Here is a 14,044-nt window from a genome sequence, read left to right as displayed (position 1 = left end):
CATCTTTCAACTTACCTTGCTTATCTTTTTTTAAAATGATTTTTATTTATTTTTGAGAGAGAGAATATGAGCAGGGAAGGGATGGGGGGGGGGTAGACCGAGGATCCAAAGCAAGGTCTGTGCTGACAGCAGCCAACCCTGTGTGGGGCTTGAACCCACGAACTGTGAGACCTAACCTAAAGTCAGATGCTCAACTGACTGAGCCACCCAGGCACCCCTACCTCATTTATCTTGAGGCAAAGAGAAGCAGTCCTCCCATTCTTCCCTTTGAATTCACATCTCACTAGGCTAGGGAGGGGTGTATACCCCATTGTGGGTATAGACACAGCACAGCCCTCTGAAGAAATTTGCTGCCAATCTTGGCTCTACAGTAATTCTAAAAGTATGTGAGGAGTTTAAGAGTCATCTAAGAAGTTCTCCAAATAAACTGTTGATACTCAAGTCCTTATCTTAGGATCTATTTCAAATTCACTTTTGTCTTCTGCGTTCCTGATTTTACTGTTAAAATATTCCAGTACCAATTAGTATATCAACTTTGGTCCTTATAGAAAATGTTATAATAGATTAGTAGGAAAACAATAATACATCATTCCATTTTTTGAGTTAAAAGATTCATTTCCCTGTGATGAGAAGTTAATTTTGGAAATTCTGGGAAGTGGTTGTTTTCCTCTATTCTCTGCTTTGAGTCCTGATACCTTACAGTTTTCACAGTTACATGATTTAGAGTAAAATCTTCAAGTGTTATTTCAAAGAAAAGTTTTTTTTTTTCCTTTTCAAAATGGGATATTAGAATGGATAGCTGTATGTGACCTGTTTGACTTTCTCCTCTAAAGATTTAGCTCTGTGCCAGGCTCCATGACCACTCCCCTCGCTGATCATGGGGATCGAACTTATGTAGAATACAGCTAGCCTCCCTTTCTGTTTTCTTGACTGTCTGCTCCCCAGCCTATCACCTAAGCTTGTATATCATTCCTGTGACCAGTATCCTATTTTCTTTCTCAGTTTCAGGGTCTAGAATTGTGTCACAAACCTACCTGGGAACACAGTTCTGACTTCTCCTGCAACTAAGCTCTATTTTTGTCAGAACCTGATGCACAGATCTCTGACCCTAAATTCTTTCCCAAAGGTGGGCCCATCCAGTGCTTCTAGCTCTCTCCAGAGTCCTGCCTGCCCAAGTCCTCATGGGTATATGGTCTGCCTGCTTACCAGAGAGCGCACCTATTGCCATTTGTTGGATTTCCTTGGTTCTAATCACTTGCCTTGTCCCCCTCCTATGTCTATACCAGCTCTCTAGATCTCAAATGCTTTCTGGACTACCATCCTCCCCTTTTCTGCCAAATCAGAACCTTGATAGCTGCCCTTTCCAGAAATTGTATTTTATCCCTGTTCTAACAGCTCATCCTCATGTGGAATATTCTGCTGGGGATGGACTGCTTCTTGTAATAATATTAATGTATAAACTGGGGTATTTTTTATGAAAGTGAAAAATGAGATTTTAGAATTGGGATATATTTTGAAAATTCTATGCATGGGATATTGTCTGGTGACACTTAAACACATAAAGCATTTTAGGGAGCTATTTCACAAATAACATAGTGTTCTCAGAGGCTGAGTTATGGTACAGTTCTGGAGAGAGGGTGTTCATCTTTAAATTTTATTTTTTTCTTCTAATACTCATTGATTTTTGTTTAGGCCCTTGTAATATTTAATAGACCTTTTTCCTGTGAAAATGTAAATAAACAAAGATAAAGGTGAATGTTTTCTTAAGTCGATTTTAGTTTTGAACACAACATCTCTGAGAGGTCAAATTCAAGATAATTTCAGAATTCTAAACAGGTTTTATAACCTCTATTGGCAAGAGATCTGTATTTGCAGAATCCATAAAGCTTTTAAGGTATAGTTGATATTGAAACAATAATGACCCTGGAACAGGATATTTCCTGGAGATTGATGACTGGCTGGGAGGGGTTGATGGCCTGAGGTGTAGTTGAGGGCCATTAACCTCAGACAGTCATTAAAGCCCAGGAAATGTCCTATGTCTAGGTCGTTATTGTTATTATAAATTGAAAATGGAAAAAAGAAACAGGCATACAGATGATCTGAAGGGCGCCTCCATTTCCAATGGTTTGAACAGGGAGCGTTCTGGGAGAATTTATTCCCCTGTCCATTAGACAACCAATCTCTCTGAATCCTCTGTCACATTGTCCTTCAAGTGATGGGTCTTTGTGCTAGAAATCCCTGAATTCCCCAGATACCTGAGTAGAGAGAACCGTTCCCTTGTTGCAGCTACCTTTGCTCAGAGTGACTGTATTAAACAAATAGTAATGGTGAATAGCTTTGCCACTGCTCTTAATTGCACCCTACATTGCCATCTATGTCTTTCCCATGGAATCAGCTGTTTTCTTCTCTATTTAGCTGCAGTAAATTTCCCACAGCTAAATTTTAAGCCCTTGAATATTTTGTCTCTGCTTATTTCTCAGGTCCTTGGGAGTGAAAGTGCATGTTATTGGCTTTGCAGTTGTGCTGTCTAGAGTCAAGCTACATATGGCATCCCTTTTCAATTCCTTGTTCACTTTCCAAAAAGTTCTATAATTCAGTGATATTTTGAATTCCCAATCAATAAGTGATGTTTAGTTGGGAATGTATTAAATTTCAGCTTTTTTACCAATCCTATGGTAGCAGATTCACCTTCCTCTATTTTTTTTCAAGCAAAATATTCAAAATGGAGAAGTTGTCACTTTAGGATTTCTACTTAGGTTTCATAACAAAGCTGGATGTGAAATATTCAGCTTTAATATTCTGCAACAACTTGCCAATTTTATTTTATTCATTGGCTATAGGCAATTTCTTATAAAGTTTACCAAAAAATGTATCAGAGCAGTTATGACCTGAAGATCATCAAGCTACCGTTTCATTTACTCACAAGGTTTGAGCCATGTTTTGGATCAAATTCATCATTGTTAACTGAAAAAAAAAAAAAAAGAATGAAAGAAAAACTCAAAATATTTCCCTTGATAACATTGGTCAGAAACATCAGTTTTATAGAAGAAGAGCATTTCAGTGTATAGTGCTAGGCTGCCAATATTGTTAGGAATTTTATAAATACATGGCCCATCCTCAAAAGGCTCCTCCTCTTCCTGTAATGCCTATAATGGTACCTGAAATTCCTGTTACTTATGACTTTGGTCTAAGGTATTGAAATTTCCAGTTCAATAAATACAAATGGTAGGGGTGTCTGGGTGGCTCAGTCGGTTAAACATCAGACTTTGGCTCAGGTCCATGATATTGCAGCTCCTGAGTTTGAGTCCCGCATTGGGCTGTGTGCTGACAGTTCAGCTCTCCCTGGAGCCTGCTTCAGCTTCTGTGTCTCCCTCTCTCTCTGCCCCTCCCCCGCATGCACTGTGTCTCTCTCAAAAGTAAATAAACATTGAAAAAATACAAATGGTAAGTTTTCAACCATTGATATTTACCTTAATTTTAAGTTATTAAATCTTCCAGGCCACAGTTGTCCTGGGGATTCAATATAATAAAAATGGTAAGATTCATAAATAATAAAGGGAAGTATCATGAAAATATTCTTTTTTCAAATCCCTGTCAATGTAATCTATGAAATTCCTTTTCTTGACAGGGTGTTCAGAGTAATTCACATTCTCTTTGATGTCTCTAAAAGTCCTCCTCTTCCACCATTCATTTTCAGTATATGTGCTGCCGAAGCGAGCACATCCACCATTCATTTTCATGTTGATACTTTTTTATTAAGCATTTCGTGTGTGTGTGTGTGTGTGTGTGTGTGTGTGTGTGTGTGTGTACGCGTGCACACACTGCTCTGTTGCTATCTAGAATCTCTTTTTTAGGCTGACATTTTTGGTGAGGTGGGCTGACTTTCATACAGGCTGTAGGATTTGTTGTTGCCTTATGATGGCACAGCTCATGAAATGAGTATCACCTGATAGGTTGGTAGTGTTACTCTGGTGAAATGTAGAACTCTATTTGCACCAGCTATGGCTTTTTTTTTTTTCAAGATAATCTGATTTTGAGTTTTTATTTTTGTAGTGTGCCTGTTGATTTCCTAATTTATTTTAATTCAATAATTCTTCTCCTCAAACCTGTGAGTTCCTATATTGCCCCTTCTAGTGGAATTTGGTGCATGTTATTATGGGAATGGTTTGGGAGATATTACAAATGATGTTGTCCATGGTGACCTGTAAAATCACCCCGTGACCCTCTACTGAACTAGGCATCTTGAATCTCCCTTTGGGCCAAATTCCCTCTATATTTCACACTGTTGAAAAGTTCCTGGGCCCTCTCTCTGAGTGGTTCTGTAACCACATCTCTAGTCCATCAATCACTGCTTGTTGGTGAAGGCCCTGCAATCATCCTGGATAGTCTATACAGAAGCACACTGCCATATCTGAATTTTTGAATTGCAAGGATAGACTATAGACCATTTGAGGACTCTGACTTCAGATTACTTTTTCAAGTAATTTTTATTGTGCTTCTGTAAGGCATACCAAAAGGCATAAATATCCTGAGTGTACAACCACAATATAATCCAGACAAGAGAGGGAAAATGAGACAACATCAAATAATGAAAATGTGGCTGTCCTTATTCTAAAAGAAGATGAAAGCATGAGAAAATGTAACTATATTTCTTGTATACTTTTTTTTATTTGGGTATAAGCTTCTAATTACTACTCTTCTTCTCTGTATTATGATATAATTATATATTATAGTACTTCATTGTAGGTAGTCAACAGCAGATACCTTAATAATATGTTGGCTAGGTTGCAGAAGGTTTCGGCTACTTTTAATTATTATAATAGTCTTACATTGTTTCAAAATTTTAATTTTATTTTTTAAAAAATATTTATTTATTTTGAGAAAAAGAGAGCATGTGTGAGCAGGAGAGGGGTAGAGAGAGAGGGAGAGAGAATCCTAAGCAGGCTCTGTGTCCTTAGCGCAGAGCCTGACCCGGAGCTCAATCCCACAAACCACAAGATCATGTCCTGAGCTGAATGCAAGAGTTGGACGCTTAACCCACTGAACCACCCAGGAAACCCTCAAAAATTTAATTTTCAATTGGATTCAAAGCTGTGTTTCCCTCTTCATTCTACACAGAATGACTTCTCCCTACTCTATCTTCTGGCCAGGTGGAAGGCAAGGTGGAAGGAAAAGGACAAGGGTAAACACTTCCCTGTTAAACTGCCTGTGGTGAAGTTGAGTTCTCTGACTGGTTAGTTGTCTTCATGTGTTTGGCTCAGGGTAATCATTTATTACCTTTTGTGGGCAGGCATGTAGGTACTGATCCTCTCATATGTAGGTTCTTTGAAGAGTTTCCAAAGTCCTTCCCTACCTAATGCATAGTTTTGGATGTGAAAAATCTGGCTTTAATTTTCCACTCCCTTAGTGCTTCTTAAAGTTGTCCACCCAAAATCAAGGTCTCCCTTTCCTGGTGGTCAGCTTTCTTGATGAAGTCTAGAAAGACAGCTAGTATTTAGCAACTTTTTTCCTGTCTCTTGACCCTTTGGAAAGTCATCCATCTATGACCTGTCAAAAATGGGGCAGGTAGCTTCATGGCTGCCTCTTCTCCCAGCATACTTTCCAGCTCTCTTTCCATGATTCAGGTAGCCCAGGTGTGCTGGCCAAACAGATTGCTGTCTGGAAAATAAACTGCCCAACTTCCCTTCATGTAGACACCTCCTGTTTGTTTGTTTGTTTATTATTTAAATCCAAGTTAGTTACCATATAGTTTAGTAATGGTTTCAGTAGTAGAACCCAGTGATTGATCATTTACATGTAACATCCAGTGCTCATGACAAGTGCCTTCCTTAATATCCATCACCCATTTAGCCCATCCCCCCACCCAACACCCCTCCAGCAACCCTCAGTTTGTTCTCTGTATTTAAGAGTCTTTTATGGTTTGTCTCCTTCTCTGTTTTTTGTATATTTTTGCTTCTCTTTCCCTATGTTCATCTGTTTTGTTTCTTAAATTACACGTATGAGTGAAGTCATATGATATTTGTCTTTCTCTGGCTGACTTATTTCACTTAGCATAATACACTCTAGTTCCATCCACGTTGTTGCAAATGGCGAGATTTCATTCTTTTTGATCACCGAGTAATATTCTATTGTGTATGTGTACCACCTCTTCTTTATCCATCAGTCGATGGACATTTGGGCTTTTCCATACTTTGGCTATGGTTGATAGCGCTGCTATGAACATTGAGGAGCATGTACCCCTTTGAATTAACATTTTGTATCCTTTGGATAAATACCTACTAGTGTAATTGCTGGGTTGTAGAGTAGTTCTATTTTTAGTTTTTTGAGGAACCTTCATACTGTTTTCCAGAGTGGCTACACCAGTTTGCATTCCCACCAGGAAAGCAAAGGAGTTCCTCTTTCTCTGCATCCTCTCCAACATCTATTGTTGTCTGAGTTGTTAATTGTGACAGGTGTGAGGTGGTGTCTCACATTGTGGTTTTGATTTGTATTTCCCTGATGATCAGTGATTTTGAGCACCTTTTCATGTGTCTGTTAGCCATTTGGATGTCTTGTTTGGAAAAGTAGACACTTCCTATTATTAACATGGATCACTTTTGAACCCACTTCCCTTGAATTTAAGTAACAAGATAATTTACTCTCCTTCTCCCTCATGGAATAGTGTCTCCTTAGGAGGCTACTTTTCTCACTACTTTCTAAGTTCTCTTTTTACATTACACAGGGAGAGGTGGTAATACTTGGTAGTAAGGCTTGTTCTAAACTGAGGTCTGTTAGTTAACCCTGTAGGGATATTCTGTGTATTAGAATATGGGAATCTTAGCATATTTTAGTCTTGACCTCGATATCAGATGTAGTTCTGGGAAACCTGGAAAATTCTCACTTGACATCCTGCTTCAATCAAAGGAAAAGGAAAAGGGGGAGAATATTAGATAAAATCATTATTGCTCTTCCTATCTTAAAAGAATAAAGTCAGACTCTGATAACCAAAGGTGAATGGGCAGAAACCAGTATGAACCATTTGGGGAAATTTGCTAGACCAGAGAGGCTTGCCAGATCTCCTACACGGAGTCCAGAAGGATGAGACTCCTTTCAAAGGCACCTGATGTAATAGTAACAGTTAAGAGAGAAAACAAAAGTCACATTCTGTTCCTGTTGGCTCTGAATACCTGATCTCCCTCCTGGAAAGAGGAGAACTTAGTATATGAAAATAGAATCAAATTTCAAGGGACTTGGGGGAACAGAGAACACTGATGTGCTTTGAATTCAGGTCTTCAGGCCCTGATACATTATACTCCAGGATGTCACAACCAACGAATATGATTTCTGATTACCTTTTAGTCATCACTAAGAGCACCTGGTTTTTTTCTGCTCTTGTTGTTTTGTTGTTGTTTCACTTTTTTTCTTGACAGTTCAAGAGTTTACAGTGAAAATGCCAAAAAAAAAAAAAAAATCTAATGGAGAAAAAAAAAAGAAAGGTAAAGGATTTTGAAAACTATAGCCTACTAATTTTGATGTCATTGTAAGCATCATTTTTGACTAGACTAGTTAAGTACATATGAGCAGTTATCAAGGGAGAGTGATCATTGAAAGCAACATGGATTCCATAACAATAACTGGACCAATCAGATCTCGTTTCCCTTTTATTAGACTAGTAATTCTAAGTAAAGCCAAAATATTATGTATTCTAAATTCCACAGAGCATCTCACGTTCTCTCATTGCATTCTCAAAGATATGGTTGGGAAATAGGAGTGAATTATTGTTTGCATAGATGGATTCGCAGCTCTTTGAAAAAAAACTCATTCATTAAACAAATAATTTTGAATTTTTGTTGTATTCTAGGCAATGTGCCCAGTCCTCAGGAGAAGAGACTAGAGAATTAACATAAATTAAGTGTCGGCTGTTTGCACTTATGCTTGGTGCCTTGTACATGGGATCTCTTTCACTTGTCCGAGAGGTGGATATCATCATCTCTGTTTTTACAAGTAAAGCTAATTACCAAGAGAGGAGTCAGCATAGTAAATTCAACATCACATGCTGAGTCACTATAATGAGGAACTCTGCATCACCTGGAGCTCTGAGGCCCCTCAAGTATGAGTGAGCTCTATGCCTGCCCCACCCACTCTCACTGCAGGTTTTCAAGGAAAGAAGGAAGGACTCTTTGTTAGAGATCACAGGATGTGATACCTCTGTTAGGGGAAATGTTGAGTTACATCACCTCTGAAATCCTTTCCAATTAGAGTAGCCTTTGAGTCTGTGACATTCTATGCCTACAAGAGTCACTCTACTTCTGAGAAAATGTGTTTGTTTACTGCCTTTTGACTTAATGATATAGTGAAAATATTATACTATGCTTTCATTTATTTTTCTAAATGTTTAATTTGAGAGAGAGTGAAACAGAATGTGCACAAACGGGAGAGAGACAAAGAGAGAGGGGGAACGGAGGATGCAAAGCAGGCTTTGTGCTGACAGCATAGGGCCCCATGTAGGGCTCGAACTATGAGATCAGGACCCGAGCTGAAGTTGGATGCTTAATTGACTGAGCCACCCAGGCACCCCTATTTTAACTATGCTTTTAAAACTCTTTATAAATGTCATTTTTAAAGACATCATTTTTGAAGTTTTTTATATATAATATTTTATCTTTACTTCAGATTATTCCTTAGGAAAGATGCTTAAATGTGGAATTATTGTAACAAAGTGTTGGAGGCTTTAAATGTGTGTGTGTGTGTATAAAATCCAATAGTTCTTTAATAAGTTGTTGAAGGAGGTCATCGGAGAATGTGACTGCCAGTTGATCTGAGAGCTGGACCCAGGCAACTGGAGGCTTCTCATTCCCTCCCCTGCCCTTGCAATGTCTGTTCTACCCATCATTCCCACAGTGGGAGCCATTTTCACAGCCTTGAGAGAACAGTGTATTCTTCAGACCATCTGGATATGGTATACATGACTGAACTCAGTTAAAGGCCTTTGTATAAACTTTAAGGTTCTGGTGGTTGGGCACAGACATCTACTCATGTTGGGGATGCCCAAGACAAGCCTTGTATGTAAGTTCTGTTGCTTTTAAACCGTCACCTGCCAATCTGGAATGGTTTACTTCTTTCTTCACTCTCTCCTTGCTCTCTCTGTATGAGGGCCAGTTTCACATTTTATCCGGGAAACTCCTGAGGTTTTCAACCAACAAAAGTATCTGTGCAGAATTATATTCCCACAAGCAGGGCTTGAGAGTACTTATCTTCTCTTCTGTGTTGAATGATTATCACAATTTTGGGTAAATATTTAGGTGAAAAATAGTTATCTAAAATATGCTTCAGTTTTCTTTGATTATTCATGTGGCATATTTAAAAATTTTCATATTTATTAGCCATTTTATCCATTTAATGTTCATTTTTTTATGAGGTAAAATACCAGTTTATGTAAGTAATTTATATATTCAGAAAATTACCACTCTTATGCAGTGTATAAGTATACTTCCCCCCCTCTATTTTGAGTTTTAATTCTCTTTTTTGTGGGGGATGAGGAGGGGCTGATTCTTTATTTCAAAAAGACCCTTGTCAATTTTCAGAAACAAAACAGTTGTATTATTGGCTTTTCCTTCTCTGTGGAGATGGCAATATGCATTAAGCTGAAAAATTACTTACCAAAGGTGAGAAAGAGGTTAGACTGCTGCTTCAGAACTGTGGAAAAGTTATAGTAAAGCCTTGGGTTGCGAGTAACTTGTTCTGTGAGTGTTCCACAAGATAAGCAAACATTTGTAATAAATTTTACTTGATAAATGAGTGATGTCTTGGAATATGAGTAGTATGTGATGCTGAATGTCACATGATCACCACTGAGCCATTGGTTATCTGTCCCTTTCTCTCTCTTTTCTCTCATTGTGGGATTGTGGGTGATCATCTCCTATGCTTGGATGCTCTGACTCAGGCTGTGATGTTTGGCATAAATCAGTGTTTTTTCAGAATGTTGGAAGGTGTTCACAACTGGCACTAGTGTATTTTTTGTCACTTCAAAACACCTATGGACAGTCCTTTGTCTTTCCATACAAGAGTAAGCTTAGGAATGCTGTGCTTCATTCTAGGTCAGGCTGCCTGCAGATATAGACCCTTTCCTCTGTTGCCTTATTGCCAGTTACTTTATTTAAAAAAAAAGTTTTTTTTAACGTTTATTTATTTTTTGAGACAGAGAGAGACAGAGCATGAACAGGGGAGGGTCAGAGAGAGGGAGACACAGAATCTGAAACAGGCTCCAGGCTCCGAGCTGTCAGCACAGAGCCCGACGCCGGGGCTCGAACCCACGGACCGTGAGATCATGACCTGATCCGAAGTCAGCCGCTCAACCGACTGAGCCACCCAGGCGCCCCTTATTGCCAGTTACTTTAAATACAGCATATGACAAGAGTTTATTACTAGTTTACTGTAGTCAACATCTGTACGAGCATATACAGTGGCCCCCATGCAGAAAAAGATTCCACTGAGCCAATAGATAGCAGTGATTCCATTAGTGATAGGGAAAGTCATCTTCTACAATAAGCCTCCTTTCTCATCTCCCTCACACCAGCCACTAAGGTTTTCAAATGTAAGTTCAGGTTAGTTTGATTATTTTTCTTTATATTTTATATTTTCTTTATTATTTTCTATTATATTACAGTATTGTAGTCATTTTTATATGAATATTTTTGGGTTGTGAAATGAATCATCTGAGCTTCCATTATTTCTTATGGGGAAGTTCACTTTGATATACAAGTGTTTTGGATTACAAGCATGTTTGTGGAATGAATTATGCTCGCAAACCAGGGTTTACTGTATTTGGAATGTTTTACAAATGGTTGCCACATCATCAACAAAAAAGGTAATTACAAAATGTGTACATCACAACATGATTTTTTTTAAGTTTATTTATTTTGAGAGAGAGAGAGCATCAGAAGGGGGAGAGGGAGAGGGGGAGGGAGGGAGAAAGAGAGAGAGAGAGGGAGAGAGAGAATCCCTAGCACACTCTGCATTGCAGAGTCTGATGTGGGACTTGAACCCACAAACCATGAGATCATGACCTGAGCTGAAACCAAGAGTTGGATGCTTAACTGACCGAGCCACCCAGATGCCCCAAAAGTGATTTAAAAAAAAAACTTTTTTTTTTAAGAAAGAGGGAGTGCGCATGAGTAACACACTTTTAATGACTCTTTGCATTGTGCTCACATTCCCTTAAATGTTGTTCCCAGAGATGCTCAGACTCAAGCCCAACTGGAATCTCTAGGGAGGGGCAGATACTGGTGAAAAAGACACAGGAGTTGGGATGGGAGATGCAGCAAAAGGAGAAAGCAGTTATCCAGTTAGAGATCAGCCCTCAGTTTCAAGGCCAGCTTCGGGCATGCTGGCCTCAGGCTGGAGCTGGGGTCAGAAGGAGAGGCAGCTGCAGGGCAGCTATCATTTAGGTCAGGCAGAAGCTGGTCCAGCATCCTTTGTGTACAGAGGTGTTCCTCTGTGGTGCATATTGGCGTATCTTGTAAATCATCACTTGTCTTCGCTAGTTTGGCACACTCAGTACAGGTCTTTGCCTGCTTAAGTTTATCAGTAAGATTCTTTATCTCTTCTTCATATTTGTCTCCATCCTGAGAGTACTTTTCTGCAGCAGCTCTCAGACACCAGGTTCTGCTCCATCAGGTCTGATGTCCTCCTCTATCTTCCAGCAGCTCTGAACTCTGCCAGTTCATTTCACCCCTCTGTGGATTCCAGGTCCTCCCTCAGTGACCACCAGCTTCCGGGCCACTCCTTCATACATCCGATCTGCCTCTTCCGCAATGTGCTCTGCTTGTCCGAATTGGGTTTTCTGGAGTTCCATCTTTGCTTCATCTTTTAAGGCTCCATTTTCAATAGCCTTCATACCTGTCTTGTTCTCAGTAGTAGGTTTCTGGGCTTCCTCCAGCTTTTGCAGGGCAGTGGCCAGGTGCTCCTGGGCAGGGTCCATCTCTTCCTCAACCAGCTGGATCCTGCGGTTTTAGGAGACCACCTCAGCCTCAGCTTGCTCCCAGACTCACCTTTCCCCTTCATTTCCCGCTCCAGGGGCTCGGCCCTTTCCTCTGCACCACTGGCCTGCTGCTGCAGAACCAGCATCTTCACTGCCTTGATAGTAGTGGTCCTGGCCATGATGCCCACCCAGCTGCTGCCAGCACTCGGCTTCCTGCCTCCTGTACTCGGCAGCCACATCTCTATCTCTCTTTCTTAGATTTTATTTTTGGGGCACCTGGGTGGCTCAGTCGGTTGAACGTCTGACGTTGGCTCAGGTCATGATCTCACGGTTTGTGGGTTCGAGCCCCGTGTCGGGGTCTGTGCTGGCAGCTCAGGGCCTGGAGCCTGCTTTGGATTCTGTGTCTCCCTCTCTCTGCTTCTCCCCTGCTCATACTCTGTATCTCTCTCTCTCTCTCTCTCTCTCCATCCGCCCCCCCAAAAAAAAACATTAAAAAAATAAAGATTTTATTTTTAAGTAGTTTCTACACCCAACACGTGACTCAAACCCACAACCCCCAGATCAAGAGCTGCATGCTCTGCTGACTGAGCCATCCAGGTGCCCCTACAGCTACTTCTCTTTAATGTTTTTTGGTTATATGAGACAGAAAGCTTCAAACCAGCTTAACAAAAAAATGGGAATTTACTGGCTCATTGATGGCTCCAGAGAACTGCCTTTAGGTAGTGGTGAGTTCAGGGGCTTAATAGCATCATCCAGACTCGGAATCTGTCCATCTCTCAGCTTGCATTTCCTCTCGATTGACATAATTCAGGCATAGCTTTCTTCTTGGTGACAAAATGGCCATGCAGAGATCCAGCTTTCTTAGTCACTCAGTGAAGGAAGGTTCCCTTTTCCAGTCACTGTGGTACTCGAATGAGTCTCACTGGTGGACATGGCTGTGTGTCCCTTCCTGAAACAGTCATTCTGCCCAGGAACATAGAATGTGGGAATGGCCATATTTACCTTGATCACCCACTTTTGGAGGGATAGGGACAGACTTACATAAGCCAAGAGGGAGCATATTATTAGCCCAAAGGAAAATTAAAGTTCTGCTACAAAAAAATTTAGATGTCTATTATAGTTTTAATTTTGCTAAAGATGTTTTCTGATAAAAAGACAAAATATTACGTTGTCACATTTAAGTTTTTCTGTAATTTCTTGACTAACTTTAAGACTTAAAAAGCCACAGGATCAATAAAATTACTTTTTATTTTCTTCAATTTTTTATGGTTTATATTTTTGTATGTATCTTTTAAGTAAACTAGAACTATATAGAGTTAAAAGTCAAATAAATTACTAAACATTTTAGTAATATTTATCACTGAAACTGATTTGAGTTATCACCTTCACAACATAAATTTTAGTGAACACTGCTTTCTATTTCTAAGCCTCTTATTGACTTTTTAATGTCTGTTTTTTAAAGATTTTATTTTTAAGTAATCTCTAAACCTAATTTGGGGCTTGAACTTAAAACCCCAAGAGATCAAGAGTTGCAGGTTTCATGACAAAGCCAGCCAGGTGCCCCTTTTCTGTGTATTCTTATGCCAGCGCTATAGTATTTTAGTTACTGTAGCTATGTAATAGGCTTTGATATTTGGTGGGGCAAATAAATGGCAGGTAGCTTGAATGACAGGGGATAGGAAGACCTGGAGTCAAGAGTTTTACCTACCACAGTAGAGCCTGTTTTTACCCAGAAGAGGCTGCCTGTGCATGTGGGCTCTCCTGGAGCTGAGGTTAAGGAGTATTGAAAGGGAGGGAGAGGGGCGCCTGGGTGGCGCAGTCGGTTAAGCGTCCCACTTCAGCCAGGTCACGATCTCGCGGTGCATGAGTTCGAGCCCCGCGTCAGGCTCTGGGCTGATGGCTCGGAGCCTGGAGCCTGTTTCCGATTCTGTGTCTCCCTCTCTCTCTGCCCCTCCCCCGTTCATGCTCTGTCTCTCTCTGTCCCAAAAATAAAAAACAAACGTTGAAAAAAAAAAATTAAAAAAAAAAAAAAAAAAAAGAAAGGGAGGGAGAGTAAGAAAGCAGGGTCACAGGGCCATGGAAGCC

At 40.0% G+C, this 14,044-nt stretch overlaps 1 protein-coding gene and 1 pseudogene across 2 annotated transcripts in view; one reads left to right on the top strand and one right to left on the bottom strand.

The window, feature by feature from the left end:
- The window catches only part of LOC147580166 (uncharacterized), a 546,857-nt gene that overhangs the window by 100,951 nt on the left and 431,862 nt on the right, over positions 1-14,044 (top strand). The gene's annotated exons all lie outside the window — the stretch shown is intronic.
- LOC112855625 (tropomyosin-like) lies at positions 11,325-12,138 on the bottom strand (annotated as a pseudogene).

This window comes from Puma concolor, chromosome B3 (assembly GCF_028749965.1).
Source record: "Puma concolor isolate L17-30 chromosome B3, mPumCon1.1.hap2, whole genome shotgun sequence".
NCBI lineage: Eukaryota > Metazoa > Chordata > Mammalia > Carnivora > Felidae > Puma > Puma concolor.
The sequence above is the reverse complement of the archived record's forward strand: the minus strand, read 5'-3'. Positions and strand labels throughout refer to the sequence as shown.